This window comes from Miniopterus natalensis, chromosome 7 (genome assembly GCF_054644295.1).
Source record: "Miniopterus natalensis isolate mMinNat1 chromosome 7, mMinNat1.hap1, whole genome shotgun sequence".
Classification (NCBI taxonomy): Eukaryota; Metazoa; Chordata; class Mammalia; order Chiroptera; family Miniopteridae; genus Miniopterus; species Miniopterus natalensis.
In genome coordinates, this window is record NC_142087.1 from 18,867,381 (window position 1) to 18,893,240 (window position 25,860).

Below are 25,860 nucleotides of genomic sequence, written 5' to 3' on the forward strand. Positions count from 1 at the left end.
AGCATTTCACTCTACTACACGGAGAACAGGCACGAAAGACTTCCATGTGCAATCAAGGAAAATCAGTATTTATACTGAAAATCATTGTATCGTAGCCTTAAGTAATCAGAAGAAAAATCAATGCCGGAGCATCAGTTACAAGCTACTTCAGAAAGTGAAATCAGAGTGTTAAGTATGTGAAGTGTTCATGAACAGTGTGAAGGAGAGACTGGTGTCCGGCGATCAGGTTGCCCTCTACTCCTCCTTGGTAGAGTTTCCCATCCTTCAGGTCCTCAGCCCACAGGTAGCCTTCTCCTCTCTGCTTACCGCATCTCACTCTGGTGAACTGCTGGCCTGCATTCCCCAGGAGGTCCATTTTGAAGATGCTAGTTTCAGTTTAAATCCAGTCATAGAACATTTCCATTTTAATAGGATTCATGGACTTAAGCTGAAGAATGAAGCTTGAGAGAGGAAAGTTTGGTAGACAGAAAGTAAAGAGTGAGTTCCACTGTCCTCAGGGGAGCCTTTGAATCTTAGGGAATTCACACTGGCACTAGTATTTTGGGGGCGTGGACAAGGAGGATACTGAGGACAACAAAGTGTCATTTTTACCAACTCAATTCATTCTACTATCTTTCTCCTCCAAGGACACAGAGCGTCCTGCATGGTGTGGGGCAGCTTGGTTGTTTCTTAGCTGCGATAACTTGCTGGATGATTGCTGTCCTTGTCTTGGGCTCAGGTTCCTGCTCACTCATGGGATGTCCTTGACCTGTTCCTAACAAGGTCCCCAGTGACGCCTCCACACGAAGAGTGGACCAGTTTGCTGTGCTGTCCCTCTTCCTCCACGTAACTGTAGCAAATCCCCCTCAGGGTCTCTACTGCCAACAGGCATCTAACTTCTCGGGGAAACTTCAGCTTCTTGGATGGAGCCCCGTGTAGCTCTCTTGTGTGGGTTGGGTACAAACTTTATTTGAGACTATGGGAGAACCTGCTGGTTCTGTCAGTGCCACTGCATATGCCTAGTTTACAGAATTCAAAATCTACACTTTATCATGGATTCATTTTTATTCCTCCACCATGGAACTGTAAGGGAGAATATCTCATATGTGATATAAATGCTCCAACTTTAATGCTGGAAGTTTCCTAAAATGCCCTAATTCTGGTCCTGTTTGTGTCATTGCAAAAAAAAAAAAAAAAAAAGCTCATCTTTTCACTGCCAGATGGTCTCCATGTGTATTTACACGTGTCAAACTGAAGTGAGGGCAGAGGCCTGCGAGGGGAGGCTGCCCAGGCCTCTGAAGGACCTAATATCCTATCTATTCAGAGAACATCAGGCCTCAAAACATTGTTTCTTTATTACTGAAAACTCATGAAGTTAAGAATGATAATTTATTCATCGACAATGAGAAACAGAGCTGTCAGATGGACCAGGGTAATGGAGATTTATGACCAGCTAATTTTTTCCCCATCATCAAGCTATGTGGTTTCTCTGTTTGCTCATTTAGGAAATCATTGCTACATGGATCAGAAATGCTGACATTCACAGGGCTAGTTCCCTCTCTTTCTCTGCAACTAACTGGCTTGGGAATTTGAAGGTTGTCTGGGGAATAGTTCACCAGAACAAGGGGAGTTGGAAGAACAAATGATTAACTGCAGTGGGCCAATGTAGTCTGATGCTTCCAGGGTGGCCCTGTTGACAGGGTCAGATATAACCAAGTCTGTTGGCTTCAGGCTGCATCCATTTCTACCCCAGGAGCACTTTTACCCTGGGATTAGAAACATACCAACTCCAATGGCTACACCTTCCTCTCTTTTGAACTGTGCTTTGCTGGGCACTGGCAGTAAACTTTCCTGTCTGATTGGTCCCAACTTTGATTAACATATTCATTCATTCTTTGAATGTATTAATATGTCCATTTAATTATATTAAATCTATTGCCCTGAAAGCCAATAAGGTAACTTGATTTAACTATGCACTATCTCATGGTATGCTGAGCTTATATTTATCTTCAAAGAAGACTGGTTATTTCTAAATTCTTGGAGACACCTTACTTTAGCCCCCACATATTAACAGAAAACACTTGGAAGCAAAAATAAGGCAGATTTCCAAGCTTCAATAAACATTTCTTAATTATCTACCATGTTTGATGCCATATATTAGAGGTGATTTTTAGCATAATTACTTTATATTAAGTACTTTTAGCTATTACTCTTCTAAATAAAACACACTTATATTAATTCTTTTGATGAATTAAACTAGAATATTTCCTGAGGGGTTTCCCCAGTTTGGATTTCTTGGTCACAAGAAGCTATCCAGTCAAGCATCATCTTAAAAAAAAAAGTAAATTTAAAATCTAAAACAGCTTGCTCACAGACTCCGCAAATAATTTGAATGAGGTTCTTTATGAGCCATTTACTGGTGCGCAATTCTATTAAATTTATAATGGTCAATTATGATTATAAAAAAAATGTCAAAATACTCTTTCACATATATTTTTATAGCATTTTCATTTTGGACTTTAGCTCTTTTGGTCATCAAATTGTGCACATCAGAGAATGAGCAAAGGATATTTGAGGCCAGACTTTGGCTCTCATATTGCTGGCTCGGTTTTTAAAGCCCTTTAAATATATTGAAATATTTATAATGCATTGTTATGAGAAAAAATCAGCTTTCAAAACAAATGATAATATGACTCCAATTTTGTAACAAATCTGTGCATGTGTATGTGTATATATCTAGCTAAGAAAAGGCAGGAAGGCTATTAAATACAATATGCATCAATAATTTTATCTATTTTCAAGGTAGTGGGGAATATGAGTAAATATTATAGTCCCCCCCCAAGTTTTGTGTCTAAAAATTTATTTAAAAATATAACCAGAGTGTTCTGTTTACTCTAAGATTGCAATAAGTTAAAAGATACTCTTGAGAATTGTTCTTTTTCTAAAATAGTATTGTATTCAGCAATTACTTCATCATAAAGCTGCTCTCATTTAAAACATTAATTTAAGGTACTTTCTTTTTTCCAGTGGCCTCTCATCTTTGTGGATGAATAATTGAAAACTATTGATTCAAAAACCACATTTATCATCTGATTTTAGAGTGAGCTACTAAGATGTTTGTTGTTGTTTCCTGTTGTTAATATGAAAAATAAATGAAAGTTGTTTCTATATTTTCTTGCATTTCACTTATCCAGTGACATCATTGATTAAAATCTTCATCCTTTGTAGGAAAAGTTTTGAACGACTACTAACTAGAATAATTCATCTGCTGGAGAAATTGTTGAGGGGCACCCCCCTCTTTAGATGATAACTAGCTTGCTAGATAAAGTTGTCATTACATTTAACTTGGTCTTTAATTATAAGCAGATGGATGAATTATTTTAATCGCTGCTATATATCTTAACAGTAGTTCATACATTGACACAAAGTGAAGAACATCAAACAGAAATTAAATGCTAGGGCAGGAAAGCAGCCAGCCTTCAAGGGAAGCAATTGATCACAACCTGTCATCTTTAAAGGCCAGAAGAATGCAAAATAAACACTTGGGATTAGCGTACTAAATACAGTTCATCAGTCTTCAGCTCTGTCCTCTGATAATTCATCTATCTCATTTATTTTAATGCTTTATCATGTATCTATCCAGCTCTGTAATTAGTCTTTCAGGTATTCCCTTTTTCTTTCTGCCTTTGAAATTGTGTGTGGTGGATTCTGCAAAGCGAGGATAGTATTACCATCCCGTACAAAAGAAGCTCCTCTTGAATGATTCTGTTTTACAGCTCTCAAGCTGGAATTCTTGCTAAAACTTAGATGGTGTGTTTGAATTGGTTTAAAGAGAAGTCTTAGTAAATCTGCTCTGTTCTTTTAAGTAAAGCATTTACTTTGACAACATAGGTAAGCAGTTTGGTTTTACAGGAGGAAGCTGAACTTAGGTTTGTCAAGCCCAAAATGCTGATTAGATTTTTTAAAAATAAAAAGAACCAAATATAGCTTCTGAATTAAAGTAATTAAATATAGTATTTTATTGATTTGTTCCTGAGTAAACAGTTTATTTTTCCTTGACTAAAAAGAATATCATTAATATATGTGTTTTCTCCCATAGAAGTGAATATATTAAGATTATAAAATAAATTGTATTTGTGATTTCTTTTTACATCAATTTTGCTGTAAAACGGGGGTGTTCCCATGGATTTATTACAGGTTGTAGATGTATTAATTTAGTCGTCAGTCTAGAATATTAACAATGATGGATTATTTTGATTATTCTTAAGCATTGGAAACTTAATGCATATAATCCAAATAGCTGCATCATTTTAACCTTGACATTGTAAATATGGGATGGTTTGTAGTATTTTTGAGTGTGGTTATAATGACAAAATATTGAGTTATCATATGCTTCTTTACAAACCCAAGAGTGTGGGATTTTTTTGTTCTTAGCATCTCTTTAAATCACTTGTGGTTCATTCACTTTGTAGATTATCAATGGCAAAGTTTTACTACTCAGACCTCATGTTGTAATGTCTCGAGGCCACTTCCCTTTCCTGGGTGTTGGAGAGTGACTTTGGGCTCCAACTTCCCTTAGAATTAACTGAAGACCAATACCATTTGGAATTTCCAGCGACAAATCCATATTTCAAAGTTAGAATGGATTTTGTTTTATAGATTCTCCAATGTATTAGTTTGTTTAGGCAATTGTTCCCCTTTATGGTGAGGGTTGACTACTTCGGGAGAAAATATTCCACATATAGTTCTATTAACAATGGCATGTGGGTTTTAGACCAACAGTTTGGAAGATATTGCATACAAATGTCCAGAAGTACTTAGCAGAGAGGCCGGTCAGCACACATTATTTGTGATCCTAAAGCAAAAGCTTCCTGGCTCAGAAGCTTCTGTTGACCTGTTGACTAAACTCACCATTTTATTAGTCAATAAGCAGCGGCAACTAGCAAGTATTGAGAGCTCATAAGCGTGCTAGGTGAACCGTCTTACAATGTGCATACCTTATCTCCCTTAAACCTCACAGACTTCACAAGGTTCCTAGGAGAAGGCACTAATTTTCCAGTTTTACAGATAAGAAACTTCAGTCTCTGCTCCCTGAATGCACTAGAGAGGGGAGCTCCTCTCTTGCAGGGACCGGGGTTGTTCTCATAGTGGGACAAGAGGCTAAGTCCTCTTTTCTATGGAAACATGGGGATGAAGAAGAATCAGTGTCTCATTGCACTGTGTGCAGTGATTACTTTTCCCGTTTCCTCCTCTCTGGGCTTCTCTTATATACCATTAAAATCAAGATCCATCCAGCCAAGGACTGCAGGTTTTTGTGGGGTTTTTGTCTTGGTTAGAGCTTCCTCTTAACCTGATTGTGGTCAGAGAGGAGGTATTTATTCTGGACTGTGATCATCTTCTTGGTTTAGGTGATACACCCTTCACTCGAGTTCCCTTGATCTTCCAGTGCTAGTCATGGAAAGGTGCGCCACGTGCCACCAATTATCCTCACTGTCCTCCCATTCTCTCCCCCCGAGTGTCTGAGTTGGGTCAAACACAGATTTGAATCTCAAGTCTACTCCTTATCTTGGACAAATCACTTAGCTTCTCAAAGCTTCTGTTTTTTAATCTGTAAAATAGTGATAAGAATGGTTTTACTTCTCAGGGTTATCATGATTAAATGACACGGAAAGCTGCAGCATATAAAGTACTTAAAACTTAAGAAAGCCTGGTATTTTCACAGATTAATCATACATACACAGGAAACACCCTTCCACATGAATTTTTCTATTTCAAGTATTCTCTATTCATTTCACTGGTCAATTCAAGTTTTAAGTTTCCTCGTACTTCTAACTCCTTCCTTTCCTTGCAAATGTAGGTTCCAAGTAACTTAACAGATTCCACTGTTGCCTGGAATATTCACTTTAATTCTCTAGAGCCCACAGCAGTGCCAAAAGCTAGTTGAATGTATTTTTCAAACACGTGACTACAGGGGACAAGAGTGTTGTACCTCACATTAGGCCAAGAAAATGGAAAAGAAAAGAGAAAGGCACCATTCATACTCCAGAAGGTGATGAAAGACAGAGGAGCGTGGTGACACAAAGCCGACTGCAGTGGCACACGTCTCCTGACAATGCCAGAAGAACTGACAAGCCGATGGGACAAGAGAGACACTCACAGGCTAACCCGCCAGCTACTTGAATGTCTTGTTTCTTATCTGTCTCCTTGGAAGAGAAGCTCAGAGGAAGCCTTTGACGGTCTGATGCCTGGCCTCAAACTGCTCTTTATCATCTTGGTGCCACATCGAGCACCCCGGCCCCCACCCCATTTCATCCTAACAATACATTTTTTTCCCCATGGCATTTATTCCCTCCCTCCCTGCCTCCCTTCCAACAACATGCCTTGATGAATCAGTCAGTTGATGGCTATAGATACAAATCAGGCTTGCCTGCTAATTGGAAACCTTCCAGGGACATATCAGCAATGATGATTTGGAAAGAAATATGCCATGAGTGTTGTCATAAGGATTATTATTGTTTTTTCATTTAGGGTCTTGGTTTCTTCTCCCTGCATAATTTTTTATATTCATCCGAGATAGCTCTATAATTATGAAGGATGGACCTGTGAAGTTTACCATTTAATGAGTAATTTTATTGATCGTCTATGGAGTTCCAGGCTGGACCGGAATGGGGATAAGGTTAGAGAGCTCACAGGAGGACAGACTAGTTAGTAGACAGGCTGGTGACTACTGTCTGTTGAGAAGCACAATAACGCTTTTCATAAGGACTCTGGGGTACGTGGAGCAGGAGGGCCAGGCAGTGCTTCCAAGGGCAGCTGACTCACGTGCTGGTTTTGAAGAGTAATGTGTAGTTATTAGTCACTCCTCTGTCCACCACTCATTCTTCTCCATGCTTTCCCAATTTAGGTACCAGAAAGCTGACCCCTGCCAGGCTGGATACTGTGATATGCCACCCAGACCCCCATTTCAGGAATGAAGGACTTAATTCCCTCATCTCCTGAAGAAAACTGCCTCCCCTAAGGTCGTGCCTCCTTCCAGGGGCAGCCTGTGTCCAATGACTGATTGTTACTGGGATATAAAGACCAGTCCCTCTTGCTTCCTCTTGAAAGAAACTTGAAGGATCATCCTGGCTCCAGAGCTCACATGGATTCTTCTGAGGCCTTTGTTGGGAAGGCATCATAACAGCCCTCTCCTCTGCCCAATCCCATTTCCTTCCCATCCTTCTCATAGATGACCATCCTAAGGGCACTCCCTAAGAAATGGTCTTGATGATCTCTATCGCAGATGAACCCCACCTGTGACATCTGTGGACTGTAGTCCCAGGGTTCCGAGTGGGCTGGATTTTTGATGGGTTCAGCCAGTGGCATACGACTAGAGGTGGGGAGGAGAGAGAGATGTTTGCTGCATGAATGTTCCCTGCTTCCATGCTGTTCTCTGGGTCCCTGGCCCTCCACCCTGGTAACTGCTCTTACTATTTCCTCCCTTTGCTCCTTTAGTCCCAAGAGTGGGAATATTTTCCTCAGCTTCTGGTCTCAGAGACCTCAGCCTCAGCATCTCCTGTCGGTTTCCTTAATCCTAATTTCCTAACCCAAATAGATCCTTTGGTTTAACCTTCAGTTGAAGCAGTGTTGTGTTGGTAAATGTTTAACATTGGGTTCCCTGGGGGTAAGGGGGAGGGGGGAGGGAAAGCTCTGATTTGTAGCATTTAACAATTTCTGTTGAGTAAATATCCCACCATGGCCCAACATGATGCCATTGAACACAGAATTTGAAAAAGATGCTAAATAGTTTTACCATACTCACACAATAGACATAAATAATCCCAAGACTGTAAATGATAGTAAAATAATGAGTATTGAATATTTACTACCTTTGTTTTTAATGTAACTTAATTAACTATAAGTTACTTTGATTTTTAATAATGGTTGTGTTTAACAATCAGCTTGCAGAATTCCTGAGGATTAACAATGGACTCTCGTGAGTCAGTCAGTATAAGTCAGCTTCAGCATTCTACTGAGTTGAATTATCTGAGTGAAATTTTGTTTTATGGTGGGACCCTACCTGATGCAGGTCCGTAGCAGTTAACCAGATAAGTTATAGGTGAAGCTGAGAAATGAGTGGTAGGGAATTGGGTGCAGCTGAAGTGTGAGTGAAGGAAAGGGGCTTAGTCAATATCCCAGACCAGGATATGTGTATGGACCCAGGAGCGGCCACTCACCAGATTCTAAAGGTCCCATATTGTGGGAACAACAAATGTCATGTGCCCCCTGCCTTTTTTGACAGTTCTGTTTCTTCATGAGTTTCGACTACTTAGCTACGCTATGAACACCGGAAAGGAAAAGAAACCTGGAGACAGAGTCTCAGAGAGGGGATTTGGTTTTTCAAAAGAGCTTTGCCAAATTTCCAGAAGTCTGAGGCCAAGGACTCCAGTTCTCTGTGTCAGGGGTGCGGGTATGGCTGGAGAGGACAGTAACCGAGCTGGGGAGCAGAAGATGGGATCCTATTCGTTGGAAAAGGTCAAACTATGTTGAGAGAAACTGAGAAGACACTGAGCAGATAGGAGTGAGTTTGCAAAGAAGAAAGGTTTTAGTTTTCTTTTAAAGCAAGTTTTCTATTTTTTTTATTCTATACTTACCCTGAAAGTTTGTAAAGCATCATTAGTGTTTTGCAAATCTATCTTCAACAGGACCAGACCGAAGAATCCAAAAGTGGGGAGATAATTGATTTGAAAAGTTATTTCTGCCCACATTTTCCAGTAGGGTTTAGATCACATTTTCAACACACTTAGACCCTGGCTATGTGTGTCCATTGGGAGATGTATTAATAGAGCATCCATAACTGTTCTAGATAATGATGAAGTGCCTCTTGAGGCTGCATGTTCCAAGTCTGACGTCAACTGTGCCAATATTCCAAGAGAAAACAAACTTCTGCATGCCTCCTGTGCTCAAAAAGTTCCATGGGGTGCTTATCAGTCCATGAAATGTGTAAAATATAGTTGTGAAGGAATTGTGGTTTCCCTTATCTGATCAGGAAAGCCATTATTTCAGAACTTGTATGTGGACAGAGCATTGGTCCTTGTTCCGGACATACTGGGAGCGAGAATCCTGGGCTGAATGAATCAGTGGGGAGCTCATTCTTAGGAACTAACTAGGAACACTTCATTAACTAGTAAGTGTTTGTGCCCTAACTATGATGGGCGTGTGTTAGGATCACATTAAAGCTGTTACATAAAAACAGAAACCCTGTTTCTAGGATCCCCTCTGAATAAAAACTGAATATTATTTTATTCCCTGGAGTCTATACAATTTTTGAAAGGAGTTCTACCCTTTGAATCAGTTCAGACAAAATTCTTTTTGGGAAGGGATGTTGTCATATACACCTGTCTAAGGGGGCACATTTGCATTTTGAAGCCCTTCCCACCCAACGAAGGGAAGATGGAATGACAGTGAAATTTCATTTGCTTTTTCTGCTATATTGTTTTTATAATCAAGAACATTTGATTACATTTTGTATTGTGTGGCACTTCACGACATCTAGGAGTTTCTTTTAACTTCCTTCCTCAACTTCCAATCCGACCTCCTAATAATATAAATAGCAGCAACTGCCACTACTCATGTGGAATTTTACAATTTGTAAAACTTAGTAGTAGTCTTATACTTACATTAATTACTTCAGTTCATTCTCACTGTGACCCTGTAAAGTATTTAGTCATCATATTTTCTGCTGAAGGACCTGTCTTAGAGAGTTTTAGCAACTTGCCCGAAGTTAAACAGCTTGGAAGTGATAGATGTGAGATCAAACCCCATCTGCATGTGTTCCTGCTTCTATATCCTACCAGACACAGAGGTATAGACTGTCTCCTCCCACTCTTTCAGTGGGATTGGCTGACCACATCTAAGGGACATTTTAATAAAGATGGTCTGTTCCTTGTCTTTGCCTCCATTTTCATGGTGAGGACTTTGGTGCTTTGTGACCAATAAAGAGAATCCAGAGGATTCCCTAGAAAGACCTCTTTACCTAGATCAAATGCCATTTCAGGTCTCTGTGTCTCTGTCTGTCCCTTTCTCAATTATATCAGGGGAAAGTGAAATCCCATGAAAGTTTCTCCATCAACCACATCTGACAACCTGTGCTTGTTATCCACTCCCCCTCCAAGTCCTCACAACTTTTTAGGTAAGAGCTCATCTCAGCGTTAACAATGTTCTTGACACAGATCCTTGTGACTGCTCTGCTGTGCCAGGGGCTGGGAAGGCACTAGGTTCTCCAGAGAGCTGGAGAACAAAGGTGAGCTGGTAAATTACCCAACGAGAAAAGCTAGGAAGCTGAGGTCCTGGAGCGAAGAGCAAGTGGGAGGAAGGACACTTAATTTACTGAGCACTGACTCTATAGCAGGCATTATATAGCAGGTGCTTTCCTTAATTATTTTATTTAAAGCTGTGTTATAAAATAATTGCTATCATTATTTTCAATTTGTATGTGAGAAAACTGAGAATGGAGAAACTAATAAACTTGGCCAAAGACATATATCACGAGTAGCTAGGGAGTGGTGGGGCAATGATTCGACATCATCTTTGCATAACAACACCACCCTCCTCTATCCTTTAGGTCACACTTTGGTTCTGAATAATAATGGTAGAGAGGGATGCAGTCTGAATCCTTAGCAGGCTCTACAGTGTCTTTACAATGGACTAATCTCACACCTGCCTAACCTTTCCATCTTCCCCACTGTTTTCATTGCTTTGCTCCAGCCATAGCGGATGGTGTATAATTTACAGAATCCCCTGTGGTCTCTCTTCCTCTGAGCCTGCTTCTCCCAACAGTCTTCCTTCTGCTCCATTCTCTTGGATAACCTTCTGCAACCCCCGTGTCTCAGTGCATACAGGAAGGCTGCCACACCCTCCCAAGTCTAGATTAGGCACTCTGGGTATCCCAGAACATCTGTATGTCCCTCAGGGAGCGCGCACTGTCATTTTTATTTGCCTCTTTTCTACAAGGTAAGTTTCATAAAAGCAAGGGCCATCTATCTGCCTTGTTTTCTGCTGTATCTACAACATCATGAGTGAAAGAATGTTCAATAAGTGCTTGCTGCAAACTGAATGAAGATACTTTTGCCTCCTACTCTGCCTCACATTCTTAGTTTTCTCTGGTTAATTCTGGCTTGAGCTTTGTGTCTTTGCTAGACATTCCCTCCTTCAGAAGGCCAAGCTGGACTAGGTGCTCCTCTTAGGCATTTTAGGGGATCCAGTTCTTCTCTCATGACCATTATTCATCACACATTGTCGTCACTGCCTCTCACTAACTCTGGACTGAAAACTTCTTGAGGACAAAGTTTACATCCTAATTATCACAGTGCTCCCATTAAGCAACATGGTGCCTATCACGGTGTAATTACAATATATGGAATGAATGGATACATTATTTTATATACAGCTAATTAAGGTACTGTGATATTAACAATACTCATTCATCTAACAAATATTAATTACATGCTGACTCTGTGCCAGGCATATGCCAGGTGACAAAGGACATGTCCCCCACTCTCGGTGTTTAGGGCCCAAATGGTGGGGATGGGGGCTGATGGGAAGAAGGAGGTCCAGTTGAAGTTAACTGCTGAGTAGTCCAGTGGTAGTGGTAAGTGACCTTTGTAAGAGTTCAAGTATCATCCCTTTTTCTTCTTGGGTTAGTGTTGAGGATAATGGAGGTGCACACATTTTTGTAGTTTGTCTTATAACTTCTGTGGATCTCCTAGTTTGAATGCATCTCTTACTATTTTAGTATATGCTCCCTAAATAGCTGATAACTCTCTATTACCTAAGCTCATTATGCACACTCTTCTTCTGTACTCCTTACCTTCAAATCAGGCTCCTTCTGGCCTGGTTTGGGTATCATCTTGCCTACGTATGGGGATGGAGGCCATGACCTCCTGAAGTTCATATTTATTCAATGCCATTCTCTGATTATACCAATTAAGTGTGACATTTGCCCTGTTTAAAGAACTAAGCAGGAATGACAATAAAAAACATGAGCAGACCTATTTTGATTGAAGTTTTCACTAGAAAAGATGAGATTTGTGCAGGTTCGTAAGATAGGGGGAGACACCCATATCCAGAGAATTAGCATTGTGCACAGAGCAGAGAGTAGCTTGTTTTCTAGATATTTGACAATCTTCATATGCCGCCATTTTTACATTCACATGGTAATCCTGCGTCTGAAGTGACGAATTCAGTTCAGGCCATTTGTCCTTTGAGATTTGCGTAAATTGGCTTGAACTTCAATTCCCAAGAGACAATGAGAACTTCTACAGCTTACTATCACCATACCTATCTCCCCACCTACCAGCTTTTGCATTCATTTCTTTCTGTACATTCCTACATGTATTATCCACGCTCCTACTTGAAACCAAACTCTGCACTTGAAATGCAAAATCCCACTCCGTTGCTCTAGAAAGTTTCCCAACTCTTCCCTGACTCATCAGTTTATGGAATCATTTTCATCAGCATATAATTATGCTACTATTTTTTTCCATCCTAAGAAAAACCATTCTCTTGTTTCCACTTCCCTTACTGAATACTTTCTTTGTTCCTCTGCAGAAAAGTCTTTTAAGAGTTGTCTACCTTTAAAGTCTCCAGTTCTTCTGCTGCCCTTTCTTAAATATACTCCAACCAGGCTTTTACCTTCACTACACTACAAAAATTACTCTTGTTACAAGCAAAGTCACCAATGACAACCATAGCTAAAAACCAATGATCAGTTTTCAGTCTTCATTTTACTAGACCGATCAGCATTATTTGACACCATTCCTCACTCGATTGTCAGGACACTCTGCTCTGATGTTTTATCTCCTACTTTATTTTTGCTTTTTCTCAGTCTCCTTCAGAGTTTCTTCATCTCTCTGACCTCTTAGGGTTGTAGGAGCTCATTCCTCATTTGTTTTCTCCATCTGCATTCACACCCTGTGGATCATATAGTCATGTGACTTTAGATACCATCTATATACTGAAGACTTACAAGTGCCCCTTTTAATGATAGCTCTTACCTTCCTCCCCCTAAAATGAAACACTTCCCCCATATATCCAAGTTGCTCAGTTTTCATGGGGTTTCACCATCCCCTTTGGACTTTGTTATGAACTGAATGTTTGTGACTCCTCAAAATTCATATTTGAATCCCTAACACCCAATGTGATGTTATTTGGAGGAGGGGCCTTTGGGAGGTAATTAAGTTTATATGAGGTTATGAGGGTAGGGTCCCCATGATAGGATTAGCACCTTTAGAGGAAGAGGAAGAGACCCAAGTTCCCTCTCTTTCAGCCGTATGAGGACACCGTGAGAAAGGCTCTCTCTATAAGCCAGGAAGAGGGCCCTCACCAAGAACCAAATTTGCCAACACCTTGGTCCTACACTTCCCAGCCTCCAGAACTGTGAGAAACAAATGTCCATTGTTTAAGTCACCCAGTCTATGGTATTTTATTTTGGCGCCGTGAGCTAAGACAGACTTCCTCCAGAATTTCAACTCTCCTGTCTTCATTAGGAAATATAGTTGGTTTTCTACTCAATGCTCAGCATTCCCTACTCTAACTGCCATGTAATACTACCCCAGAAGGCCAAGGTCTGGCTGTTTGTTATGTGAAAATACTTCCTTCACCTATAAACAGATGAACTTGACAAGGAGTCATTAAGAGAGTAGGGCCTAGCAAGACCATGGTAAAATAATTTATGTAAGTTAGAGCTAAGGGAGGAATTAAATCATAAGCTGTTCCTATGTCATGAGAAGTTTTGCCTGTGAAAAAGGAAAGGTGGTAATTGACTAGTATAACTGTTAATCATCCTGAGTAAGGCAGGGAGATGAGCCGCCTTGCAGGGATTCTTAGTTTGAGTGCTTCCAGCAGTGGACCCTTAGGTAAGGGTGTTGAGGGCAAGTACCATTTTTGGAAGGTGATTCTAGGAAGCACTATTGTTGGTCATTTAGGTTGTTTCCAACTTTTTACCATTGTAAATAATTCTGTACATATTGGCATGTTTAAACATGTGAATTTTGTAGTAAGCTACATCTTCAGAAGTAGCCTTTGTTGGTTAAGTGCTGGGCAAGGTAAATAGCTGGGAACAGAACTGCTGGGCACAGCAAAATTTGCTAATGCTCACGACTCTCTGTGTTCTTTGGTTCTTCTTGTGAACCCAGATTATGTTATTTCAGATTCTCTCTCTGTTAGGTAAGGCTTTTGACTGAGTTCTGGCTAATGGATGTAAACAAGGAGATATGTGCTACTTCTAGGCCTAGCCCATGAAAACTACCACTCAGCAACTCTTGCTCTCTTTCCCCATATGACTTTGTGGATGTGTTACCACCCCTCTCCTGTCACCCCCATGCTGTTCACACAACTATCTTGTGAGCAAAAAAATAACGTTATAATTAATTTCTAAAATTTGGAGTTGTTTATTACAAAGTTAACTCAGCCTGACCAACACACTGGGTCACAGAGAATAAATTGTTGAACTTTACTAGGTAATGACAAATTGTTTTGCAAAGAGATTCTATTAATTTACACGCAGCCAACAGTACACGAGATTTTCTTTTGATCCACATGCTTTTCAGGCCTTGGTATTTTCTAAGTTTAAAAATTTTGCCAATTTTATGGTGTCTCAGTTTGCTTTTAGCTTTTATTTTTCTAATTATTAATAAGATTGATCAACTTTCTATATGTTTATGGGTCATTCATATCTTCTCTCCTATGAAAGGGCTGAGTCATTTCCCTGTTTTTCTGTTATCTTTTCTGTATTTATTTGTAGAAATTCTTTATATATCATGAAAACCAATCCTTTGTCAATTGTATATGCTGCAAATGTCTCTTTCCAGTTTGTGGCTTATCTTTTTCCTCTTTTAATGGTATATTTTGCTGAATAGCTCTTGATGTAAATGGAGTTGAATACAGCTGTATTTTTTCTTTTGAGTTGTGTGCTTGTATGTTTCATTTAAGAAATATTTTTTCTATCATGAGGTTATAAAGATATTCTCTTGTATTCTGTTCTGAATGTTTTCATTTTGCCTTTTCCATTTAGGTTTATGATCTATCTGAGATTAATTTCTGTGTACAGGATTAGGTTGGGATGCAATTTTATCTTTTGCCTAATGGATAGTCAGTTTTCTTAGCATTAGGATCTTCAGTGAAATTAGCTTTTTTCTTGTATTATTCTTGTCTCGTTTTCTAGTTGATGTCAAGGTTGAGTTAGTCATATAAAATAAATTAATACATGTGCCCCCTTTTTCTCTATAAAAATCTACACCACCTGTTTTTGTAAAGTTTCATTGGAATACAGACATGCTGATTCCTTTACATATTGTCTATTACTTCTTTCACTACAATGTTGAGAGTTGTCATAGAGACTGCAAAGCCTAAAATATATACTATCTGGCCCTTTAAAGAAAGGTCTAGCACACAGTTAGCTTTTACAAATGTGCCTGTGTGCTTAGAAAAATTGTATTCACCTATATTTGAGAACAATATTTTCTTTATATCCATTAGATGAAACATTAATTACACTGTTTAAATGTACTTCTTTACTTGTTTTTGGTAGCTCTATCATTTTAGTAGTCATATTAATATTTTACAACAATAGTGATTTTTTTGTTTTCTGCTTGAGGTCTATCTGCTGGCCCACACTGCAGAATTTGGACTTGCCAGCCTCCATAATTGCATAAGCCAATTTCTTATTACCGCCTCCCCTACCCTACCCACACACTCTTTGCTGGTTCTGTTTCCCTGGAGAACCCTGACTAATACACTCCTCAACCCTTTATTTGTTCTGTTTTCTTCTAATGCTGTTTTTGATTTACATTCTTTAAAATCTCCTTCTTGTTAATGTAAGGAGGAAAGTAGACACGTATTCACACTTCTGCATGGACCCAGTCCTTCATATTTTTTTGTTACTTTTATTAACAATATAAATTAGATTTTATGTCCAAGTCTTGCTGGGGTATGTAGTAATTTTATTAAGCTACATTGTATGTGTCTTACTTCATTACTTTTGCTTCTGATTACACAGTCAAATTCTGAGAGGATAACTCCATGTTCTTGTATGAGGACCTTAGAATTGGAAAGCAACTGTACATAGAGAAGGTCCCAGGATCAACTGTAATTTGTTTTAAAACTAGGGTAAACCACTTAAATTCTTTAAGGTATAGTTATTAAATATTTTAATAATTCAATACCCTGCCTGTATTTTTTCTATGAGTAACATAGAAATTGAATAGCGCTAAATTTGAGTCATGCATGTGCCACTTTTGAAATGTATGATCTTAAATAAGTTGCTCAATTGCTTTGAACCTCAATTCTCTCATCTTTAAAGTGAGGTAAATAATAGTTATTTCGTAGGGCTGACAAAATAATCAGACAACGCAGTAGATTAAGCACCTAGGGGAGTGCTTAGATCATAATAAAGTTTACATAAATTATATATATTATTGTTATTACTATTACCATTATAATTGTATTTATTGTTTATTCATCAATTCAATAAATGCTTATTGAAAACCTATTATGTATCAGGCACTGTCGTAGGTACTTAGAAAACATCAATGACCCAAATAGACAAAATCTCTGCTCTCATGGAATTTATGTTTAAGTGTATTTATTGCTGTAGAAGGGGATTGTGTAAGATACTTTGCAAGCTATTATGTAGATAACAAACCATTTGAAACCTATGACCCTAAATGATATTCATTCAGCCTACAGATTCACTGGGTGGTTCTTCTGGTCTTGGCTGGACTTGCCCACATGTTGGGGGATTTGTGGGTTGTGTCAGATCTAGGTTGGCCTCAGCAGTGTTGAAAACTCAGATCCTCTCCATGTGTCTCCACCTTTCCATCTTGGCCCAGAAATGTTCTAGTAGCAATGGCAGAGGAGTAAGAGTAAGAGTGGACAGGTGCAAGTGCCTTCTCAAGCCTCCACATGTCTCCCAACGTCCCATTGGCCACATGAAGACATGTGGCCAACCCAGAGTCAGAGAGGGAGGGTACTGCAAGGTTACAAAGGGGCATTGGTACAGGGAAGAGTGAAGAATTGGGACCATTAATGCAACAAATCTACCCCACTTGTAAAACGTAATTTGGTGTACTAACTATTTGCAGATATGAATATGTATATAAGAAGTTACTCCCCGAGATTATTATGTTAAGTCATAAAGAAGTAGTATGAGACCCATTTCTACATGCATGAATATTCTGCTGTAAGCCCAGCTTTGAAAACAAAATTTAAAAGAAATGTAGTAGCCCAATATTATTCCATCCTATGCAGTACAGTGAGCGTATAAAAACTATTGGTTCAAAGAAAACTGCTTAGTTCAAAGGGCCTCAAATATTTGACAACAGGTAGAGCCTATGGGGCACACACATATTTTATATCCAGCCCATGGAGTTGCAGGAACATAGTGTGGAAGATCAAAGGGCACAGGTTAGCTTAGTCAGCAGTAGGCTGGGCAGGCAAGTGGGAGCAAGGTGTCACTGTTTCCAGAGGTCAGGGCCAAGTGATGGGTCAGGAAGTTCAAGACAGGCAGGAGAAGCTAATAGGTGACCTGATTGCCAGGAGCTCATGACAGCACCTTGATAATGAAGCAAGTCTCTGGCTCAGGCAGCAGCGTGGGATGTTCAGAACCTAAATTGGGGTCAAGATAACACTTAGGTGGAGAGAGGGACTATGTGAAGGCTGCTGAGAGTAGACACAGATAACATCTTTTAGTGTGGGGAGGGTCACTTCGTCTTTTCTCTCATACATGTAACTCTCGTCTCACTCCTTTAATGACCATCATGTGCACACATTATCCTCTGCCTCTTTGTTTATCTACTGGTGGCCATGCATAATCTAATGTCCACATCCTAAGAGTTTTGTTGATATTGCACCCTCCTAGCATTTCTCTCCAGAATGGAAGTTTTAGTGGTGCACCTCTGCACAGGTGTGCCTCCAGTGACTTCATTTGATCTTTTGATTAGTAGCCAGGAATAATTATGATTCATGTCTACAGTCCCATTCTGTTTATACTAAACATATTGGAATAAAAACCTATCCTTCTGTGTTCTCTCAAAATTCAGAGTTTTTAAAAATAATAATTGTACGTACCTCACAGTGAATGTGAAAACAAACATTTTACACAGAAAATGTTACATATAGCTCACTCTCTCTTCTCCCTCACCTCCAAGAGTGAAAAAGTTTTTTTATCTACAAGAAGCTGGACTCTCTGTCTATGGTATGACCAGACAGTGACCAAACCAAGATGGAAGTTACAAATATGAGGAACTGTTGCCTTGTGTCCATGCTAGGGGTAGGCCTGCCATCACACAGAACAGGGACTGGTTTGGGCTCTCCTTTGGAATTCTCATGGCTAAGTTAATTATAATTTAGGTTAAATATGGAGTTACAATCAAATAATGGGTCACACAAGGCTGAGTTGTAGTGACAGTACTTGAGATAGAAGTATGGTATAGTTGGAGCAAACCCAGCCTGGAAGCCAAAACTCTTAGGTGAAAAATGCTAATGTGAATGCATACTTACCCATTACAGGTTGAATTGTGTCCCACCCCCAACCCCCTAATTCATATGTTGAAGTCCTAACCTCCGGTACCTCAGAATGTGATCTTATTTGGAAACAGAGTTGTTAAAGATATTAGTAAAGATGAGGTCATACTAGAGTAAGGTGGGTCCCTACTCCAATATGACTGGTGTCCTTATTAAAAAAGGAAATTTGGAGCTAGACATACACCAAGGGATCATGCCATGTGAAGAAACATATGGGGCTACCAGAAGCTGGAAGAGGTTAGCAAGAATCCTTCCCTACAGGTTTCAGAGGGAGCATGCTCTGCCAACACCTTGATCTAGGACATCTAGCCTTAAGAGCTATGAGACAATACATTTCTGTTGTTTAAGCCACTTTGTTTGTTGTACTTTGTTATGGCAGCCCTAGCAAACTGCTATATTACCCAAAGGCTGCTGACATTTGGGTAATGCATGCTATGGCATTAACCATACAGAATGTTTGTTACTTGATAGACAAAGACTGTGGTTGGGTGGTGGATACGTGACTTCCCCTAGGAAACTCATTGTAGTCAGAGCAGCAGACCTCTGCTGTTCAGAGTTCACCAGTTATGAAAAAGTTGATACTGTTAGTGACTTGCCCAATCTTCTTTACCAGGTGGGGGAATTTGTTTCCAAGCTGCTGTGTGTATTGTTTCCTTTTGCAGAGGATTTACCCCAGTCAAGTAGGAGCCCCTTTATTAGGGAAGCTGTGCCCTCCCACTCCCCTTTTAGTCTACAGACATAAGGGGAATTTAACTCTATGATGTCATTTGTGCTTCAGAGCTCCCCATGGGATCAGGCAGAGGCTAGACTTGATTGGAGACCGCATCCTTGCTTTGCAGCTTCCCATGGCCGTCCTGCTTCCTTAGCCCCCCTTCTGAGAGCACACCCTCGCTAAATCCATGTTACAGACTCTGCTCCTGGATACATTGGAAAGAGAGGGCCCATCTCATGCAGTACAGGAGATTAAGGGGAAGGAAGACATGGCGCAGGGTTGAGGCCAAGGTTGAATGAGGCCAGGTGCTAAGGTGTGGCATCCCGAAACTTTGAGGTGATAGAGTTGACTTGTGCACTTATCTGCTGCCATTACAGTGTTGTGAGCTAACAAGCATGTCTGTCTCTGTGGTCATGATGGGTGTATTGACCCGGTTCCCATAGACATTTTCTTATTGATTCCATCCTGAACTTTCCATCTAGGGCCAGGTGTTGGCGAAGACTTGTGAAAGATGCCCTTTCCCAATCAGGTGAGTGAAGGGAGCTGGTCTGGCCAGGGTTTGCTCCTCAGGAGTGTCCTTGTATGCCTTATTCCTTTGGCATTGGCACTCACCAATAAGACCCATTGAACCTGACAAATGAGCTCTTGATGACCACCTTACCTCAGGTGAACCCTCAGCAGAGAAAGAACAAAGGAGGCAGGGCTGGGTGACTCAGGCACACTGTGTGCATAGGTTAAAAGAGAGAACACTTGGGATTTAACAAAGGCAGTAAGAAGTCCTAAACGTAGAAGATAAAAGAACAAAATCCAAGGAAAAAAGCCTAGGCAAGAACAACCTGGAATATACGTTTCTTGGGCACATTTTTTCCCCCCAGAGATTTCTTTTCACCATACATCTATCCAATGTTAAATGGGTCTGATTGAGTAAAATCCCTTTTATACTTAGTTTTTATATAAGTAATATAAGAACATGGCTCAAAATTCTGAGTTCAGAAGTATTCACATTGTGAAAAGTTAGTCTCACTTTTACTCTATCTGCCGTCACTCAGTCCTTCTTGTAGTTTCATAGGTATTCTTCTAGTGATAAGATACTTTATGCATTTATAAATGTGTGTGTGTGTGTTTGTGCATGCATTCCAGCCCAAATGATAGCATCATTTATGTTCTGTCCTACACCTTGTTTTTTGCGCTTAACATTATACCTTAGAAGTTTATTTATAGTAGTAAATGAGGCCTCTTTATTTTTTAACAGTTGAATGTTTTTCTACAGTCTAGAAACCTTTAAACTGATTCAAATTTTAGATGCAATAAATATCCTTATTGTTATTACCATTTTTCATATGTGTGAGTATACCTAGGAGCTGCAGGCCCAGAATTAGAATTGCTGGGTCAAAAAATATGTATACTTTAGCTGGTGATATGTAATGCCAGACTGCCCTCCATGAAGGTGGTTCCAACTTACAGTCTCATTGGCACTTTAGGCGAATGCTTGTTCATCTATACTAGAGGCAGGCAAACCATGGCTGCCTGTTTTTTGTAAACAGAAATTTGTTGGTACTCAACTATGCCATTGTCTATGGCTGTTTTCAAAGAGCAGATTCAAATAGATGCCACAGAACATATTGTCCACAAAGCTGAAAATATTTACTACTGATCCTTTATAGAAAAACATTTGGCAACCCCTGCTCTATACCCTGTTAACACAGGAGATGCAACTTTTTAAAAAATGTTTTAAAAATTGAGATACAATAGACATACAACATTGTATATGTTGAAATTACAATTTTTGTGTGTGAAAACAACCAAAAAAAAAGTAGGATGGAGAATAAGAAAAGGTTGCCTTGCTGCAGGAATTTTCAGAGCCTTTAATGTACAATGTGAATTGTGACTTTCTAGAGGGTGGATATAACACAGAGCATCTATCAAACTTCTTGTTTGTAAAACTGTTCTAGAGAATTAAACTGAAAAATTAAACTCAAAAATTAAAATTAATGTGCTGTGGAGCACGCTTTGGGAAATGTGATAGTAAGAATTCAGAGGCAGGTAATATCACTGTGGTGGAGCAGTCTGCAAAGGCTTCATGTTTAGTGTGGCAGTTCATTGGACATTGACAGAGGGGAGAATGTAGCAGCAAAGAAGGAAGTGGGCATGCCAGAAGGAGAAATAATATTGGCCCAGAGTTATCAGAAGAAAAGTGAAAAAAATAAATTATTCTAAAACAAAGGGGATACATATTACTGACTATCAGATTGGTGTTTTTAAAAATAATGATTTTTTATTATAAAAGTAATATGTAGAAATTTGAAAAATGTAGAAAAAGAGAAAGAGGGGAGCACACTTAATTTATAATCTCAGCACCTAAAAAATATAGCTTCTTGGTAATTTTGGTAATTTAAGGTTTTTGATATTTTGGCAATTTAAAACAGAGAGACAGGGAGCAGACAGAGTAAAAGTGCATGCAGAAAAGTGGACTTTGATGAGCAAAGTAGTAAAGTGTTTGCTGGTCCCTATGCAGTCATGCCAGCCTCTGGCTTCTGAGGAATGACCTTTGCGTGCTTTAAATGTGCCCCAAACAGTTGCTGCCTCTTGTATTTTTCTGCCCTGTAAGGCTACCATTTCATTTCAAGTGTCTTAGTAGCTCACTTTTGGCCCCACTTCTATAGGATTTTGTTGTGTGTTTGCATCTCTCCTGACTCGAGTCACTGTAGCTTTGGATGCTTAGAGAGAATTGCTCAGTTTTGTTGGCATTCCAGCAAATATTATTTGGAAAGAAAAAGGAACTCCTTGCTGAAGCCACAGTTTGCAGACTCTGTCTGCAGAATGGAGTTCTGTTATCTGTGTTGGATGTTAATTATGTAGGGGTGGTGGTGCATTCAGATCATCTACTTCCATGAGCTCATCCTGGCAGTACAAAGCAAGCCGTCCCAGGGAGCCTATCACAGATAATTGCCACAGGAACCTGAAGGCAACAAACACGCTCCCGTGTGATGGGGCTTTGTACTCACTTGGCACTGGACCGCGTGCTTTCACTGTGGACCCACCCAGCTCAGGGCACCTCTGCTCTGCTGTTGATATCGTTGCTCTTTTTGTTTTGGCTGAAAATGCCCATAAGATGATGATATTGAGAGTGTTGACCAGGCTCCCCAAGTGCTTTTCACCGTTGGTCAAGAATGATAAAATATTCAAGCTGTAATGTGGGTTTAGGCAATGGGTGCTGACCTTTTTGTCTCCTCTCTTCAGAATTTCGAAATTTCGGGTATGATGTGTGTAATACTTTGCCTCGAGGATTTTCATATTTAGATTCAGATGACATTTATTGAGCCCTCACTACAGATTGAACTCTGTGCTAGATGTTCCATGTTTGCTTTCTCATTTAATCTTCACAAACTCTTTGTGAGAAGATATTGCTTCCCTGTAATGATGAAACAGGCTGCGAGAAGTCCAGTAATTTGCCCAAGGCCAAAGAGTCTGAGGTGAAGGAGGGACTAACAACCAGGTTTTCTTGGTGTGCCACAGAAGTTTAGTAATGAGTTTATGGGTGCCATGAGATGAAAAGGGTTGAAAGTCGCTGCAATACAGTGTTGTTAACTATAGTCATCATGCGGTGCATTAGATCCCCAGAACTAGTTTACTTTAAAATGGTAAATGTGTACCTTTTACCACATTCACCCATGTCCCTCAGCCCCCACCCCTCACCTCAGGCAACTACCAATCTGCTCTCTGCTTCTATGAGATTAGTTTTTTAGATTCCACATATAAGCGATGTCATACAGTAACTACTTTTCTCTGTCTGATTTATTTTACTTAGCATATTGCCCTCAAGGTCCATCCATGTCATTGAAAATGGCAGGATTTTTTATGGATATATATATATATATCCAAATATATATATGAACTTTTGTATCCATTTATCTCTGAATAGACACTTTGGTTGTTTCCGTGTCTTGGCTGTTATAAATAATGCCTCAGTAAACATGGGGTACAGATAGCTCTTCAAGACAGTGATTTTATTTCCTTTGGACATATCCCCAGAAGTGGAGTTGCTGGATTATATGGTACCTCTATTTTTAAGTTTTTGAGAAACCTCCATACAGTTTTCCATACAATTTACTTCTTATTAACAGTGCACAAGGGTTCCCTTTCCTCCACATCCTTGCCAACATTTATTATCTCTTGTCTTTTTGATGACAGGCATTCTAACAGGTGTGAGGTGAAACTTCATTGTCATTTTGATTTACATTTCCCTGTTTATTAGTGGATGCTGAGCATCTTTCTATGTAACTTTTGTCCATTCATATGTCTTTGGAAAGAGGTTGACTCAGTTTTTCTGCCCATTTTTAATGGATTGGGTATTTGTGTGTCTTTTGCTATTGAATTGTAGGAGTTCTTCATATATCTTGGATATTAACCCCTTATCAGATATATGATTTGCAAATATGTTCTCCCATTCTATAGGTTGCTGTTTCATTTTATAATGGTTTTTAATGCCATATTTTAAAATTATATGCTTATACTGCTATTTCTGGATCTTTCTATTTTAAGCTGTTTTTATTGACTGACTACCTCTTTGGGGCTGAAGATTTTTCTCTTTAACACCATCATCTTCAGTATACTAGGCTAGATCCCTCTAGTATAGTTATATAATAGTTTATATTAAATGTGTTAAATCAATATTTAGTAAGTTAATATTACCACTGAAGAAATAAATGTATGATGTTTATATTTTCTGTCTTTTTTATGGACAATAATGTTCATCAAAGTGTTAACTATGTATTTTTTCTTTCTTTCTCAAGCTTTATTGAGATATAATTGACATATAACCAATCTTGTGTTAGTTTAAGGTGTACAATGTGATGATTTGATATATGAATATATTTTGAAATGATTACCACAATAAGGTTGGTTAACACATTTGTCACCATACATAGTTATCATTTCTTTTATGTGTGTGGTGAAAGTTTATAAGATCTACTCTCATAGCAATTTTCAAGTAGACAATACAATATTGTTAACTATAGGTGCCATTAGGTATTTTCTTTCATGTAAAACTTTCCTCCATGGAGTTAATAATGTTCTCTCTTCCTTCTTTTTCATTTGCTTAGTTATATAAGTACCTGTAGCTATCCCCTCAAATGCCATAACAATTGTTGCCCCAAAGTAATGTTCTCTATTGATTTATTACCCCATTTTTGTAAAGAATACCTTTTGTTACCTTTCCTAAAAAGGTGTATTGGGGAGAAAATATGAAATCTTGACTGTTTGAAAATGCCTCTACTCTGTCTGCATTCTTTTTTTCCCTGTAGTACAATTTTTTTCTTTTATTTATTTTTTATTGAATTTATTGGGGTAACAGTGGTTAATAAAATTACAAAGGTTTCAGGTGTATAATTCTATAATACATCATCTGTATATTGCATTGTGTGTTCACCACCTCAAGTCAAGATTCCTTTCATCACCATTTGTCCCCCCTTTATTCTCTTCTATCTCCCCCCAGCCCCCTTCTCTCTGGTAATCACCGTACTGTGGACTATATCTATGAGTTGTGTTTTTATTTTTGCTTAATCTCTTCACCTTTTTCATTCAACTCCCCAACTCCCTTCCCCTCTGATAACTGACAGCCTGTTCTCTGTATCTATGTCTGTTTTTATTTTGTTTGTTAGTTTATTTTGTTCATTACATTCCATGTGTAAGTGAAATCAAGAATGTCTGCATTCTTGACTGATAGTTTGGCTGGATATCGAATAATAGAATAACAGTTTCCCATGTGATTAAACCCAGGGAATATTCTCTTTATTGTGTTAAAATATCATTTAAGTCAATCATTATGTTATTTAACTATGATTTTTCCTTTGAATTTTGAAGACATTTGCTCCACTGTTTTCTATTATGTATTGAACTGTTGAGAAATTCAGTGCTGTCTGACTCCTATTTCTTTGAGTTAGCCCTGTATTTTCCTCTCTGAAGCTTTTAGGATACTTTTATCATTGATGGTATTCTGAAACTTCATGAGAGTTCTTTGAATGTTTTTTTCATCATTTATTTGCTGGCTACTCAGTAGTCTCTTTTTTGCCTATAGGTACATGCTCTCAAGTTCTAGGAAATTTTCTTGCAGCATATATTTGGTAAAATCTCTTCTCTTCTCTTTTCATTTTTCCTTTTCCCCCCTTTTTCTTCCCACAAGAAAATCATTATCTCAGGGGTTTGATGACATAGAAATCTTGTCTCATTACTACCCCTAAGGCTGCAGCTTATAATGGAATCTTTTTAATGAGATCTTTTTGATACCCTATTTAATTAAGACCCTTTTCATGCATTCTGTTTGAAAGTAACTAGGGCTAGAGGAGTTTCAATTGTTTCTGTATTTTTAATCAAGGCCAAGCCAAGATGCTTTACCATGTCTTCTTCAACTTCAGACATTGGTTGCCTCTCCCGTCTGTCCCCTCCTCTCCCTGGCTCTGTGCCTTAACCTAAGAAATTAATAACAACAACAATGGCTGATGTGGATCTGGTCATACTGTGTTCCAGACAATAATGACCACTCAAGATCCCTCTATCCCTTTGTCATTCCTTCTATAATAAACACTGTTAACAGATTGGGGGTATTAGGT